A 16866-nucleotide genomic window follows, 5' to 3' on the forward strand; every position below is an offset into this window, starting at 1 on the left:
ACTTATTATGAGATGTCAGCATCTCTTATAAGTGCTGTGTGGAGTTTAGTGATATCACTGAGTCTGTAAGCAGTGCTTCATGATGCTTAGTTTAATACTGCTTTGGCTGCTGGTTATATGGTTTTATAGGCTGTTTTGTTTAAATGATTTTAGCCATGGCTGAACACTACTTTTTTTTTTTTTTGGAAGTTAGTTTAAGGGGAAAAAGGGGAAAGAAGGAAACGTGGGACTTCTTTTGCACTCCACAGTTACCTTTGCTTTCATAACTTATCTTTTCATAGAGATAAAGATCACCAAATGAGAAAGGGGAATAAAATAAAATGTAAGCTTTCTTTCTCTTCTGTCAGCTGTTTGATGTGTTGCAGTCAGAAAGGAGGACAGAGATGTTGCTCTGATGCAAGTTGGCCTAGAAGAATTTATTTATGTACTTGGTCCTTGGTGGCACACTTGCTATACGAATACTTTTTCATAGCGAAACTGAACAAGGGAGAATGGGACTCTTTAGCCTGTACAGCTTGATGGTTAACAGAGTTTTGAATGATCCATATCATCTTTTTTTTGTTTGTTGTTAATGGGTTCTGATTTTGCTTAGCCAAGGTATAATTGAGGGAAGTGGGTATTGGAAGGGTAAATCTTGGACATGCAGGAGGTTTGTTTGGGAATTTCAGAGGGCCTTGGGAAAGAGGAGAGAAATTGACAGAAGAGGTTTAGAAGGAGCCTGGGTAAATTAGACAGAGGATGTAGAAAGGATTGGTTTGTTGGTATGTTGTAGTGGAGTTTGTTTATATTTAGTGATTACCATGTGTAAGTATCTATCATAACAATTAAGTGCAAAAGCTAATGGACTCAATCTCAAACCCATTTACTATGCAGCCGTGCCTCACTGATGTTCGACATGCAGTGACAGAGATGTGGATGCTGGGGACACAAAGGGGTGCAACTGTCTGTCTCATGCTGTTGGAGCCACCCAAAAGCTACAGTATTTTGTGCCACTAGAGGGTGTAGCTTATCTTCAGTAACATTCTCAAGATCTTTCCTTATATGTTGCTTTCAGGATTTGCTGTCCTGTTGGAATGTAGTCTCCCTAAATTACTTTGGTTTTTTATCCATCCCGTTTCCCCTTGAAAAACTAAAAGAGGGTAAAAATGCTGGGGTGAAGAGATGGAGAAGAACTAAAATATCAAAAATACTGAGCTTTAAATCTTTTGTCAACCTCCTCAACATATGCTGACAGCATAGATGATTGCGTGGTTGGGGTAATGTGTGAACCTGTCACAGGCATCTGTCAAAGCTGTTGAGTTACTTTATGTAATATATGTCATTTATAGTTACTTTTCAGTAGATTAGTATGTATATTAAAAATAAAAAGATTTGGGAATGAAATTATGTGCCCCCCAATTCCCATCTTTACCAAACTTTATTTTAGATTTTGACCTTTTTTGTTTAGATCAAGCTATCATACCGGCCTGTTTCTTGCTGTTGTGGTTTGAACACAAATTTCAATAAAAATGTCTACTGTGGAATTGATATTCTTTTTTAAAAACAAACAAACAAACAAAAAGCAACAAAAAAAATCTTTAGAACTGTTAAAAATGGAAACTTCAATGCTATCCTTTTAATAGATAAATGACTCATCAGTCTCTTTAATTGCCATCCTTTTCCCATAGTAAATATAAATACTGTTGTACGTTGACGCTGATTATTCTATGTCAGCAGGCACAAAGACAAAGCTTTCATTAAATGCTTGGGACTTATTTGGGCTTACATATTTGAAATATTTGTTATTTGTTCTGTGGATATTCAAAAAACATGCAAGTGTAATGAAAGACTGATTGGAGAACTTTGTGCTAATCTGGACTGCATTTTGTTAATCCTATTCTTTGGGTTGTTGGCTCCCTCTGTAGCAATTGCTTTAAATTGCAGTTTGATTTCTCAGAATTGTTTTATTATTTCTGTGGTGTATTTTAAGGCATGACTAACATGTACAGAAAGAATGATTTGTGGCTAGCTACAAAACTTCTGTTACAGGTTGTTCCATCTTCTTTTCCATTCCCTTTTGTGCATGCCCAATTTTGCTGAATGTAGCACCAATGCAAATTTGTGCTATACAAATCACCTTATGAAATAATTGGTAACAGCCAATCCTGCATGAAATTTACACAAACCAAATTTAAATTAGAGCATAAATGCTTTTTCCTTTTGTTGGAGACACACTTTACATTTGCTTCCATTTAAGATGCAAAATTTGCAAGTGTTGATTATACTGTATAATTTCGTTTTACATCCTGCTGTTGATCATAACTAATCCGTGGGTTACTTATACAGGGTGCTACATAGATCAATATTTTAGATTGTACTCATGTATCAATATAATATTGTAATAAAGCCTTTTACCTCTGTTTACATTATTTTTGTATATATAGTATAATAGAGCAAAACTTGGCTGAGTAGCTTGATAAGTTCTGCTGGAACATTCTTAAATGCATCAGGTGTTAACCAGCTCTTGAAAATTAGTGTTGATTTATTTTTTTATTACACAATAGTGATTTTATATCAAAATAGAAGAAAACTTCTGATAATAGCTATCTCTGGCAGGGAAGAACAAGGCTTATTGCCTCTGGGGAGCTTGGTTATGTATTGGTTATATATTGCCTCTGGGGAGCTGCTTATCTGGCAATGTTGTGTGACACAACACTTTGATGGTAGCGGGATGGAAGTTGGAGGGGAAATAGAAGGATGGATGTGAAAGCCAGTGGAGAACCCAAAATGGTGTGTGTGTGTGTGAGACATATGGGAACCAAAAGCAACAAGTCAAAAAATTTCCGCTTTTTAGGAGGAAGGAAAGAGGAGAGAGAATTCACTGGCTTAAATCAAGTTATGCAAGTTCCTAGTGTTAGATTTATTGTTCTTCTGTAGTCTTGCTATGTCATGACTTAATCTTGTATTAATTTTTCCTCTCTTACCTTCAAGAGACATTCTTCAAGTACCTGTGTCATCTACTTTCAGTATCAGTACTGTATTAAAAGTGGTGCAGCAGAGATATCAAAAGATTCCCCAAGAGACAAGTATTTTTGAAATATTACAAAATATAATTCTAGGTCAAATTTGAGAGCTTTGAGAAGCTCTGATGGCATTGGTTCTTGAGTGAAATTGATCTTGAGTAACCCTTTCTTATGCTCTGAGAACCTATGCAGGAGTAGATGGATTGGCATTGATCTGGCTTGCTCTTCTATGTATTGTACCCTAACTTAGTATATATACTCCATGTACTGTGCTTAAACCAAGGGAGTACTTTCTTTCTTTTGCTGCATATTCCTGAAATCACTGTCAAGCACAGACTAGCAGATAACCCACACCATTAAATTGAATGCCCAGGTATGTAAGGTTCGAGTATTCTCAACTCCTGTAAAGGATTTCAACTTGCCACTCATGGAGTGTTCATAGCAAAGACTTCAAAACCAGCAAGAAATAGTTGTCCCTTGTTGTCCCCTTGGGGTTCATATTTCCATAACTGTAGTTTGGGCAGCCAGTGAGGGATGACATTCAGAAAAATGAGAAGTTTTCCCTAACTGCTTCTCTTGACATCTCTCTTATTCTACAGTAAACTCAAAAACAGTGTGAGAAAAACAAACAAACAACAAAAGGTGTCAACTTTATTTTACACTAAGGCCAGGTATGCACAAACAGCAATGCTAATATGTTAGCGATGACATATTAGAAGACCAAGTTTGGTATGTGCAGACTAGTTCTTCATTTTGTGCTGTATATTTTTTTTATTTGTATATTGCCCTTTATGTGAGGGAGCAATCAGAGTGTACCCAGCTCCACCTGGGGGAGGGTGAAGGACAAGTGGAGAGCTTGTGGGTGAGAATTAAGGGGTGGGCTGGTACGGGGGACACTGTTGTGGGGGTATACTACAGGTCACCAGATCAGTAGGAGGAGGTTGATGAGGCCTTCTACAAACAGCTGGTAGTAGCCTCACTATCACGGACGCTGGTTCTCATGGGGGACTTCAATTATCCAGACATCTGTTGGGTAAGCAACTCGGCCAGGCATGCGCAGTCCAAACGGTTCCTACAATGCGTTGAAGACAATTTTCTGACGCAGGTGGTGGAGGAGCCGACGAGGCGGGGGGTGCTTCTGGACCTTGTCTTTACCAACAGGGATGGGCTTGTTAGGGATGTGAAGGTTGGGGGCAGCTTGGGATGCAGAGGCCATGAGATGGTGGAGTTCAAGATGGAACTTGGTGGAAGAAGTAAGGCTAGTAGCAGGATTGCTACCCTGGACTTTCGAAGAGCCAACTTCGACTTCTTCCGGGACCTGCTTGGGAGTATCTCATGAGCTAGGTTGCTAGAAGGCAAGAGTGCTTGTGAGAGCTGGGCTACATTTAAACAGCACTTCTTCCAAGCTCAGGATCGGTGCATCCCTAAGAGTAGGAAATCGGGGAAGGGGGGCAGGAAACCTGCCTGGATGAGCAAGGAGCTCATCGATAACATCAAAAGGAAGAGGAAGGTCTATGAAATGTGGAAAAAAGGCCTGTCCTCTTGGGAGGAGTATAGAAGTGTTGTCAGGGCCTGCAGGGACGTGATGAGGAAGGCTAAAGCCCACCTAGAGATGAGGCTTGCAAAAGAGACAGAAGATAATAAGAAGGGTTTTTTTTAAGTATGTAAACTGTAAAAGGAAGGCTAGGGATAATGTGGGTCCCTTACTGAACGAGGGGGGTGTCCTCGTAACGGGAGATGCCGAGAAGGCGGAGATACTGAATGCTTTCTTTGCTTCAGTCTTTGCTTCAAGGACTCCCCTCCGGGACTCCTCGACCCTGGCAGGAGGAGAAAGGGGCTAGGAAATGGAGGGCTCCCACCTGGTTGACAAGAGAGTGGTTCAGGAGTGTCTGAGTGGGCTCAATGCACACAAATCCATGGGTCCCGATGAGATGCATCCACGTGTGCTAAGGGAGTTGGCAGAGGTGATTGCCGAACTGCTCTCTATCATCTTTGAAAGGTCCTGGAGAACAGGAGAGGTGCCTGAAGATTGGAGGATAGCCAATGTCATTCCAGTCTTCAGGAAGGGCAAGAAGGAGGATCCGGGAAACTACAGGCCAGTCAGTCTCACCTCTGTCCCTGGAAAGGTGTTGGAACAGCTTGTTCTGGATGCCATCTCCAAGCAATTGGAAGAGAAGAATGTTATGAGGAGTAGTCAGCATGGATTCACCAAGGGGAAGTTGTGCTCGACCAACCTCGTTGCCTTCTGTGATGGCATCACCAGCTGGGTAGATGGAGGGAGAGCAGTGGATGTCATCTACCTTGACTTTAGCAAGGCTTTCGATACTGTCTCCCATGACATCCTGATAGCAAAGCTGAGAAAGTGTGGGATAGAGGAGTGGACAGTAAGGTGGGTTGAGAACTGGCTGACTGGCCGAGCTCAGAGGGTGGTGATCAGTGGCACAGAGTCCGGCTGGAGAACTGTGACTAGCGGTGTTCCCCAGGGGTCGGTGCTGGGTCCGCTCCTGTTCAACATCTTCATCGACGACCTTGATAAGGGAATAGCATCTGCCCTCAGCAAGTACACCGATGACACAAAGCTGGGAGGAGTGTCCGACATGCCAGAAGGCTGTGCTGCCATTCAGCGAAACCTGGACCGGCTGGAGAGATGGGCAGGAAGAAACCAAATGAGGTTTAATAAGAGCAAGTGTAGAGTCCTGCACCTGGGAAGGAACAACCGGATGTATCAGTACAGGCTGGGGGACGACCCGCTGGAGAGGAGCTCTGAGGAGAAGGACCCTGGGGGTCCTGGTGGACGACAGGTTGACCATGAGCCAGCAGTGTGCCCTTGTGGCTAAGAGGGCCAATGGGATCCTGGTGTGCATTAAAAGGAGTGTGGCCGGCAGGTCACGGGAGGTGATCCTCCCCCTCTACTCTGCCCTGGTCAGGCCTCACCTGGAGTACTGTGTCCAGTTCTGGGCTCCCTGGTACAAAAAAGACAGGGATCTCCTGGAAAGAGTCCAGCGGAGGGCCACAAAGATGATACGGAGCCTGGAGTATCTTCCCTGTGAGGAAAGGCTGAGAAACCTGGGTCTGTTCAGCCTGGAGAAAAGAAGACAGAGAGGGGATCTCATCAATGTGTATAAATACGTGAGGTGTGGGAGACAGAGGGATTTGGCCAACCTCTTTTCAGTGGTTTGTGGGGATAGGACAAGGGGTAATGGCCACAAGACAGAGCACAGGAAGTTCCACACCAACATGCGAAAGAACTTCTTCACAGTGAGGGTGATGGAGCACTGGAACAGGCTGCCCAGGGAGGTTGTGGAGTCTCCTTCTCTGGAGATATTCAAGGCCCATCTGGACGCCTACCTGGGCAGCCTGCTCTAAGGAACGTGCTTTGGCAGGGGGGTTGGACCTGATGATCTTTCAAGGTCCCTTCAATTCTGTGGTTCTGTGTGATTTCTTTCACTTTGCTTTCTGTTGGATAGAGATTGGGGTGCATTACAATAAGATGCTATCTTATGCTGCAGAGCATGCAAAATATTTTGGGATGGCTATTTCTTAGTTAAGATAGCAGAAGCCATTCCTGCTTCTTTGATTGTATGCTACAAGTGCAGAATTTAGAACTGGATGCAAACCTGTCTGGAGAGGATTATGTTGTGTTATGCAGTGTAGTACTAAGCTTGAGATGTTTTTTAAATTTAGAAACGTCCAATTGGTCATTTTACTAGCTTGGAAAAATACCATGTGTTTTTGTGTCTCTTACAAAGACAATGTAAATAAAGATTTTCTGTGGGATGGTTTTGTGCCATCAATGTAATTCATCTATGCAGCTCTTGCAGCTTATCATGCAGCTGCATGATAAGTATCTGGAGAGAGAGAATGAGATTTTAATTAAACATGTTTTTTTTTTCCTCCTTTTTACCATAGCACTTACATGTTGCATTTGTTGCATTACCTACTTGAGCATTTTATGAAATTGTATCGGTTTCATAAATGCACTGTGTGTGGAGGAGAATCTTCAGAAAAACTACTGACATCTTCAAATTCTGTTTTTGCACAGATTTAAATGGAAAAAAAAAAAGCAAAGCTGTTGAAATGGCTGGATTAGTACTGGTTTTGCCATAAGGTGGTGCTTTACATAATAGCTAGCTTTATGGTGATTAATTGAAAGCCACAATAAAAGACGCAAAATGTCTAATTCTTTTAACCATTTTTAAGTACTTGGCAGTGCACCATTGTCTTCATTACTAAGTCTTTCTTAGAAAGACTTAAGTTTGAGATGGGGAGGCTTACTACTTTTGTAGAGACTACTGAAAACAGTGAAAATAGGAAATTTACGTTGTGTTGCATATCGTATGCAACAGAAATATGCACTTTGAGCCTGAGATAACAGATGCACCTGAGTACACCAGGCAGATTGTCTTGTTTTTATAACACAGATCACAAACATATTTAGTGTTCAGAGTCTCCATTATAATACAATAACATACTAAGGTTACAAAACCCAGAATGGTAGTTCAATTTAACACAAGTTCACAAAACTTGTGTTGTTTTGTCTTTCTGGCATGATGTGCTTTCAGATCACTTACATAGATTGTTAGTATGATTGTCAAAAAGCCAGATAATAAGATTATCGAAAAGCTGGCCAATGCAAAGGGGTCACAACATTTGTAGTTTGGTTAGTCCTCAGAGTAAGTGGATCATTTAAGCTTTAGTATTTTTGCACTTTAATTTTTGGAGGAGGGGGAGAACACCCTACCATAACAGAATGCTACGCTATATATGCTATAACTAAAGTTTAAAGTGCAAACATCTTTCATATAGTAGCTGATTTTCAAATAGCTTCAAGCTTTTTTGAACTCCTCTGAATTTTAAAAATATAATGTACTGCATGATGGTACCTGTGTGCACTAGTGAGTGTATGTGTGTGTTCTGTTTAAATGCACAAACTATGAAATTTATTGTTTCTTCATAAGAGATGTAGTTATGCTTTTTCCTAAGTAGTCAGATAACGAGACCTATTGTGGTGTAGTCCCATTGTTCTCAGAACTTTGTGCTTTTCAGTGGTATCTGTTTCTCCAGTGCTGGGACTTCAGTTTTCGCATTAAATTATTTTTTTTCCACTGAGACTATTTTGGAATGAATTGTCACAAGTGAAATTCAACCAAAATCCTGCTTATTACACATTGTGGGTTTTTTGAAAGCACAATCTGTGGTGGTTTTACTGTGCTAGGCAGCTGAACACCACAACCGTTCTCTCACTCCCCCTCCTTAGATGAGGAGGGGAAGAAGTAAAGGAAAAAAACAACTCACGAGTTGAGATAAGAATGATTTAATTAAAGGGAAGAAAAAAAAATAATTATTAAGGAAAGATTATTATTAATTAAACAATTTAACTAAACAATTAACAATTTAACTAAAGGGGAAAAAAAGGGAAAGGGGAAAAGGGAGGGGGAAAGGGAAAACTAAACAAAACAAGTAAAGGCTATGTGGAAGTGCAGAGGAAAGAAATTACTCTCTACCTCCCACAAATGAGCGATGCTTGACCACGTCCTTGGAGCAGGGCCTCAACGCATGTAGCCGGTGTTTGGGAGGAGGACAGACGTTTTCACAACGAGAGCCCACCCCTCCCCTCCTCCTCCTTTTTCCACCTTTTATTGCTGAGTGTGACATCATATGGTATGGAATATCCCTTTGGTTGGTTTAGGTCAGCTGCCCTGGTGATGTTTCTTTTCTCACATCTTTGCCCACCCCTAGGGGGGTTAGAGAGAGTCCTGATGCTGTGCCAGCACTGCTCAGCAGCAGACACAACACTGGTGTGATACCACTGCTGTTTTAGCTACGAGTACAGAGCACAGCACTGTATGGGCTGCTGCAGGGAAAGTTAACATCCCAGCCCGACCCAGTATACAATCACATCAAATTTTCAATTTTCAAAGCTGTTAATGCAGCGTCTCTCTTTACTAATTTAGCTTGAAAAGTAACCTCGTTTACAGATGTAAGCTCTCTGAATAAAAAATATAATAACCTGTACAGTTTTATTCGTGACCGAAAAAATAGATGTCTTTGTCCATTCAGTCTTTCCTGGGCTAAGCTTAACCCCTAGAGTACCAATTAGTGCTCAGGATAGTGGCTTCTGCAATTTTAAAGCTAGCGATCGTCTATCAGGGCAGTTGAAATGGCTTTTGTGAACAGAATTTAGTAGTTGTCCATTAATTGCCTTTCCTTTCATAGAACTTCAGAAGGAGACCTGAAGAGATCATTTAGTTTCGTTCCCCCTAATCCAGCCAGAGATGCATCTTTGCTATTCCTGGTAGGTGTTTGTCTAGCCTTCTCTAAAGGTCTGTGTTGGAAATACAAAGATGTCATGTGGAGATGGTGCAATCTTAGTACACTGTATTGGTGTGCCATTTCTACTAAAAAGCTCCCTCTCCGCACCACTAGATGTAGGTTTTAGTCTTTTCTGATTATAATTCTGTTCCATGAGCTGTCCTATTCTGTGTGACACAGAACAGCTTATTCCATTCCTCTTTATTTTCATGCTCTCAAGTCTGTCCTTTTCTCCTCCTCTGTAGACTGGAGATTGCACGCTATGTCTCTTCCTGCAGCTCACATCATCTCAACTTCTCAATTTCACTGCGTTCTTCTGGCCTCCCTCCAGTTGTAGTTACTTCATGAAGTGTTACCAAAAATGGGATGCAGTCTTCCAGCTGTGGCCTTACCATATGTAGTGTGGAATTCCTAAGGCATCAAATTAAAACACATTAAACTCAAAGCTGAGAGAATACAGTATTCTGAGAAGTGGTATTGCAATCGTAAATATTATTCTTTAAATTTCAACTTTTCTATCTCTTTGCAAGTGCTGGTTGCTGTGACTTAAAACTAGAAATTGCCTAGTATTAACATTCATATTAATTATGAAAAAGACTAACAAAAACTTAATATTTACAGCATCTATTACTTCAAATGTTTCAGGTTTACTTATTTTGTTTTAAGAATAACTTTCACTAACTAGTCTGCATTCAAATATTGGTTGACTTACTGTTTTTTTTCTGAGTGAACATAGGAGAAATAGATACTTGAACTTGTTCAGATAACAGACTCTCTGAAGTCCTCTGAATATGTTATACAGACGGCCAACAAAATAACGGTGCATGTTTAATTCCCAGAAGTGTTTCTTTGACTCACAATTCTAACGTGGCTTTGGGGAGTTCAGAATTGCTCTTTAGGAATGGCTGCAAATTTATGGTGTTCTGGGGGGAGTGAATTGTTCTTCATTGCCTCCTGGTAAGCCGGAGACTATGAGTTGAAGGCAGTTTGTCATCATCATTTTCAAATTGGAGTGATCAAAGGTGTACATCATTTATTTATGATGACAAGTTCTTTGTACTTACAAGTAGGCTTTATGTCTGATCTTTCCTGTTATGAGCAATAATGTTACAAAATCTGGCTGTTTGGTTACTTTACAAAAGTTTTCCTTTGCACCAAATCTTCTCTAAGTACATGAAGTGGTGGAGAGCTTAGTTCAGTAAGCTAAACAGTGGAGAAAAAACAGCAAAGAGGGAGTTGGATAAATTGCAGAACGAGGCAGGCTTGCAGGATGAAACGCAGAACTAATGCCTATAAGTAAACAGTGCAGAAAGAAGAGTGGAGAGGTAGTTGGATAGATTACCGGATGGATAGGGGTGGGATGGGAAAAAAACGAAAAGGGTTTTCAACTGAGAAGACAAAACAGTGTAGGACTGGCAGGAAAAATCCATGTGCAAAGACTGTGATTCTGTATTTGCTAGAGTGAGGTTCTGTGCACCTCTCCACCCCTACAGGCAATAATGCAGGCCAGGCAGAATAGCCTGCTGTGGGAGGAAAATACGGAGACCTGAGCTGTTTGGTTTTTTTAGTATGATGGAAAATATCGCTTAGAGTTGACTGTCTGATCTAATCAGGACATCTAGGAGACTTGACTTAGCAGTGTAAGTATGTATGCCCAGTATGGATATGTGGCCTTACATTTGTAAGGAGATGAGTGTGTTTTAGCGTAAAGCTGATTTTTCTTACTGATCATGAATAACTTTGCAGATCTGCCAGGAAATATCTCATCTACTTATCTACATACTTACACAGCTCAGTAATCATTGTATATGGGAGTCTCAGACGTTTTAAATTGATTTGTTCTCGCAGCTTTCTGTTAGATAAGATTGTAATTTTATGGATTTGTGGCCAAAACAAACAGGGAATGTAGCTGGCTGCAAATTGCATGGGAAACTTGCTGCAAAATCAGAAGCTGCGTGCCTTGACCATGGAGCCATCTGCTTATTCTGAGCAGGGTCTCCTGCCCTAATACTGTGCTGGCTGTATGATCGGATGACCTTGCTTTACAAGCGGCGGAAACAGCAACTGACACAGACTGCTGCTCCTGTCCCCAGCCCAGTGATCGCAGATGGAGCACAGCTGCTGCGAGGGATCCAGTCCTACCTTCTGGTCACATGAGTCAGCTGGTGCAGTTGCAGCTGCAGATGCCAGTGTCTCTGCTGAGCAGCTGAAACCAATAGATATTATTCAAGCTGGTGCAGGAGCATGTGGGAGGTGGCGGAGATGAACTCCCTGTGCCAGTTCAGCATCTTTGGCACCCTGCCCCTGCATCCTGGCCTGGCGTTGTCTCTCACTGATGTAGCTGGCTCTGGCTGGGAGGGGGGAAACAACAGAGCTCTTAAGGAACAGCAGCACAGACCACAGGAATACAAGGATATTAGTTCATTTCAGTTGTTAATTCCTCATGTAGAAGCAAACAAAACTTAATAGACACATTCTCCTATCCTGCTTGTACTAGATTTATTATGGATGTAGGATGTGTGCAGGTCTCACACTAGCCTATCAAAGATAGGATCATAGTCTTCCACTTTATTGGAAAAACTACTTTGGGAAATTAAGTATTAGTGCAGAAATGTGTTGAGTGCTGTAAATTGAAAGTGAGTAGTTAAACGAGATAGTATTAGCTACTGTAGTTGCCTGTCCTTTTAAACTGTAGTGACAAGTTACTTTATGATTTTGGTGAAAGCTGAGATGGGCTATGATCATTTGCTTCTGAATTCACTTATCACCTACTTGAAAAAAGTTATTTATCTTAAGCTAATGTTACTAGTGTTCAGCAACAGTGAAATGTCTGTATGCAACAGTGAATAAGCCCACCGTTCACCTCTGTTGACAGAATTCTGCATGGATTTCTGATTTCTAAACAAAACTAATGGTGTTGGACTGTAATCCTAGCTGCAGCTATGGGAATATTCTGAAATAGCTTTCTTAAAGCTTTCTAGCACATTAAACATCGAACAATGAAGACAAAGTCATGCCATCCTAGTTGTCCAAATGCACTTGTGAATGGTTGGTATAATTTATGGGAGCCTTTCCTAAATTGGAAGGTTGCGTCTGTGTCAGTGGTTGGACACTGAACTTCTAAATAGTATGACTTTAGTTATTGTTTTTTCTCTATGCTGAGAAAAACACTCTGCAAACATCTTTAAAACCAGTTATTTCTTTCCCTGTTCCTGGCATATTGGTTATCGTAGATGACAATTCCTGTACAGCAGCCTTTTTTTCATTTTATTTTTGTTAATGAGATTTTTTTTGGCTTTGCCACAGCTGCTTACCATGAGGTCACCACTTCGGTACTTGAAAATACGAAATAATCACTTTTCTAAGGAAATAGGACATAACCAAATGGGCAGGAGGGAGAAACTGAACTGAAAGACGGGAATAAGAAGAAAAAAAAAAAAAGAGAAACAGGCCTATAATATACAGAGAACAGATTTAAAAAAAAAAAATGTATACTGGGAAGACACTGAATTATTTTCTACTTGAAATGCAACACAAAGCTGATGCTTATGCTCCTAGTTCAGGGGAAAAAATATTTCAACCTTCAGTGAATATATGAGAAGGATTAGAGCACTGGAACAAATTTATATTATGGATCTTGTAAATGTTGCAACGAGCAGGATCTTGTATTTGATTTTTGAAGTTCGGTGTTGTCTTTGTACAATTACTTCTATGTGCAGCTGCTCTTTTCAGGCTGTTTACTAGTACGGCATTTGCATTTCCCACCTAGTTCCGTATGTTCTCGGGATGCGAGCTGCTCTAAGAAGTGTGATTAGAAGAACAAATGCCCTGCTTATTTGTTTTACGTTTGCTCCACTAGGATCATGGAAGTAAATGATGAAATTTTAAAAGGAAAGATATTGCCACTGGATGGTGCTATTGTTTTGTTATTTAACTTGCATGCTGTGGTAACGTGGACGACATGAAATCTCCACCCATGTACTCCCCAAAGATTTTTGTAAAGATCTGCTACAAGCAAATCCTGTGTATACAGGTCACAGTACCAATGGAAAAATAGTCATCATAACCTGTATCTGCACAAAGGTTGGGCAAGGGTAATTCTGTCTGGTGTGATCTGTATTTGACCTTTGCAGATCAATGTTTAATGCAAGTTTGGGTGAGAGCATTTTTTTATGGATTGTGATGTTCTCGAGGAATGGGATCTATTTGAGCCAATCAGTTCTGTGAAATCTGCATATTCATAAAACATCTAATTATCCAGAAAGAGATGCTGAGTTACTGAAATTGTCACTTTGAACGCTTTACTAACAAGAGGACTGTCTTTTAAAACGGCAGGGGTTACATAGTTAGCTACTTACTACGTTACAAAAAATAAAATTTTGACTGTTTTATGCAAATATACTGCATTACCTTGTATAAATGAGAAGGTAAATCAGCTTTTGAAAGCCCTTCATGTTTTTTGAGGGGTAGAAAATGAATTCTTCTTAGAAATTTGCATTTTGAGAAGTAAATAACTACTTGAAAAGGTGCGCCTTCTTTTAAAGATTGCAGTTTGATAGTCTAGAGACTTGTGAGTTAAAATGGCTTTAGAAAATTCTGAAATTTTTCTTTGAATATGCTATGAACAATTGAAAATGTGTTCCAGTTTTCCAAGAGGATGGTTTAAAAAAGGATTTTTTTGTCTGCTTGCTTTCTCTCTCCCCCTTTTTCTTTCATATGCTTTGATAAGTCCGGAGGAATTGGAGTTGGTTTTTAGAGAGGCCTCGGAGAGGGGAGGAAGGAAAAAACAAAACAAAACAAAAAACCAACCACAGAACCTAAGAAGAACATTAGGATGTACTTACTGGAAATAGTCTATAGAGTTCAATATATGTATAGATACGTTATGAGTGGTAGACGTTGAAAAGAAATCATAAATATTAGGCCAAGTATGTCAAAGGCCCAAAAAGTTACACAGGAAAGGATCCATTCCTGCGGCACAGAGGACTGAGAAGATGAAGATTGCTATTCTATCTGAAGAACCCATTTGTTAGTACTCCCTTTCCTGCATTACAGCTGCTAGAAATGTTTAAATAATTTTTAATAGAATGTGGTAGTTCTTCCCAGTCAATATAACAGGTGCGTAGGTACAGATACTTTTTACCAAATTTCCCACTCTCCACTTAAGTTTATTAAAGGTAATTAAGTTTATGAAATATTCAAAAGTACCTAAAATGCATAAAACTAAATGAAATGAAAATCTTAACTAATGTTAACGTAACTTCACACCACATGTAAAAGCACAGCAAAGGAAACTGGATGACCCTTTTTACTGTGATATATTTTATTTCTTTGTCTTGTGAATGTCTCAAGATAACATTTTAGAAATTAAAAAGAAACACAACAACTTTATGTCCTTCGTTTTGTCCATTTTTCCTGGGACCAAGTGAGATCATCTACAAGGTCAGGTATCTGCAAGAACCTGTGTTGTGGTAATTGGCAGTGGGAGGCCTTCTTTGGACTACTTGTTGGACAGTACCATGTGTGTGAGTTATCAATTAAGTTTGATGAATAATTTTATGATTTTATTGATCGTACTTTGTTTCACATCTTTTTATATGGCCACTATTGAAGTAATGTCTAATTTAACAGGAGGAAAAAGCTGACATGCATCTGTGTGTAGATACTTCTCAAACTCTTTGTGTTACAGTATAGAATAAAAAATGAATTATAAATTCAAAAAAGTTTCAGTAATGAGAAATTTGTGAATCACTATAGGTAGGTACATGATTCTAGATACATTTGTTTTTGTTTTTTTGGTCTGGCTTATTGGATCTGCGTGAGAGGGTGATTACACTTCATTTTGTGACTGCTACTAGGTCTTCCGGCTTGTGTGTGATAGCTAAGCAGAACTATCACTTACTTGAAGGAACATGGAATCCTAGATATGTTCCCTCGTGGAAGTCTTCTGTTCAGTGTGTCATAGGTCTGTCTCACTTAAATTCTTATTACTAGAGATTCATTTACTGACTGTAATGAGGTAACACATCACAAACTCATGTTTTAGTCAGTGTGATTGTGAATATAGATAGGGTGTTCCACAACCAAGATGTAGTAGTAACATATGTCTTTTTAAAAAATTATAGTGTACAGTAATTGTGATAAATTTCGTAAAACAGATACTGTTTCAGAGCATCCAGATTCATTTGGTAAATAGACTTTTTTTAAAGATCTCATCAGTCTGGGCCTTATGTATTTGGGCCCAGTATTTTAGTGTAGATGCGTGCATCTTTTCTGATTATTAGAAGCCCCTTCTCCCACTTTTCCAGCTTTCATTTCATTTTAGCCTTTCTAAACCATTTGAATTCAGTGTTAGGCATTAGTGTCACTCATTACCTCTTTGCTCTCCAATGTATCTTGGGGTACTATTCAAATTTGCTCTCTTCTAAGAGGGACAATGCTTAAAAGATGCATTTTAAGGAGAGCAAAAACCATGACCTTTAATACTGCTACTCTGATTTTTGCGTATGTTTTTTTTTGTTGTTTTGTTTTGTTTTTAGTATAAAAGAGAGGCAAGCCAATATTAAACCAATCTGGGAGCTTAAGACAGGCAAACTGATCTAAAATGAGGCATGCTGGAATTGGCAAGCTGGTTGGGTAAAGGAATGAAAATCCTGCAAGCAGTATCCTGACAGTTATGAAACAAATTATTTTTCCTTGTTAAGTCCTTAATAAACTGGGGCAGGGGGAAGCATATGCAGATGTTAAATTTCGCATTAAAAACCCAAAGCCACAATGAGAGGGAACACAGTATGTAAATTTCTCATATTACATCATGACTTCTTTCTGAATACTTGGCGTTATTTAAAACAACTTTGTTGAATTGGATGAACTTTGATCCTAATGAAGAACATTTGATCATATTAAGTGCAGACTTCAAACGGGTGTTTATCTAGAGAAGAAATGTTTGCAAGTAAGTATTCTATGTATATCTAAACAATTTAAAACTGCTATTTTTAGCATAATATATGTTGATATGCAAATTTCTCTTAGCCTGAGGGGTGTATATACTACTATCCAAATTGTGCTCAGTGTTTCAGTTTCTCAAAACACAAATAAACTTACATTTTCTGGACTTGCTTTTTCTTCCTGCTCTTTCATCATGCAAATGCAGGTTTGGAATGAGGCTGTGTAGGCTTGCCCTTAGGATACAAACTGCGGTTAGCCTAACCCCTTCTGGTGCTGGGAGAGTGCAAGACATTTACCCCGGTCATGGACCTTGGGGGTCTGCTGTGGCCTTATCTCCTCTGCGTTACTTTGCAGTGGAATGGCCACATTATGTCTGGTTTTGGGAGGACAGAGTAAGTCTTGTAGTTGTCTGAGTTAGAATGCTGCCTGTAATACACGTGGTTAATGCAGCACTGGTATTGGCCCTGTTCATGTAAATTGCTTTTTTGTTTTGTTCTTGTTTTAAGTAGACTAGACTGTAGGTTATCTAAGCCAGTTGGTGTTAATATGTAAATGAAGGTTGCTTAATTACACTTACTCATTGGATTTACATGTAGGGATAGCA

The 16866-nt window shown here is 39.8% G+C and overlaps 1 protein-coding gene across 6 annotated transcripts in view; it reads left to right on the forward strand.

Annotated features, from left to right (window-relative positions):
• Positions 1-16866, forward strand: part of ADK (adenosine kinase) — a 292330-nt gene that overhangs the window by 36613 nt on the left and 238851 nt on the right. The gene's annotated exons all lie outside the window — the stretch shown is intronic.

Source organism: Cygnus olor, chromosome 7, assembly GCF_009769625.2.
Source record: "Cygnus olor isolate bCygOlo1 chromosome 7, bCygOlo1.pri.v2, whole genome shotgun sequence".
NCBI lineage: Eukaryota > Metazoa > Chordata > Aves > Anseriformes > Anatidae > Cygnus > Cygnus olor.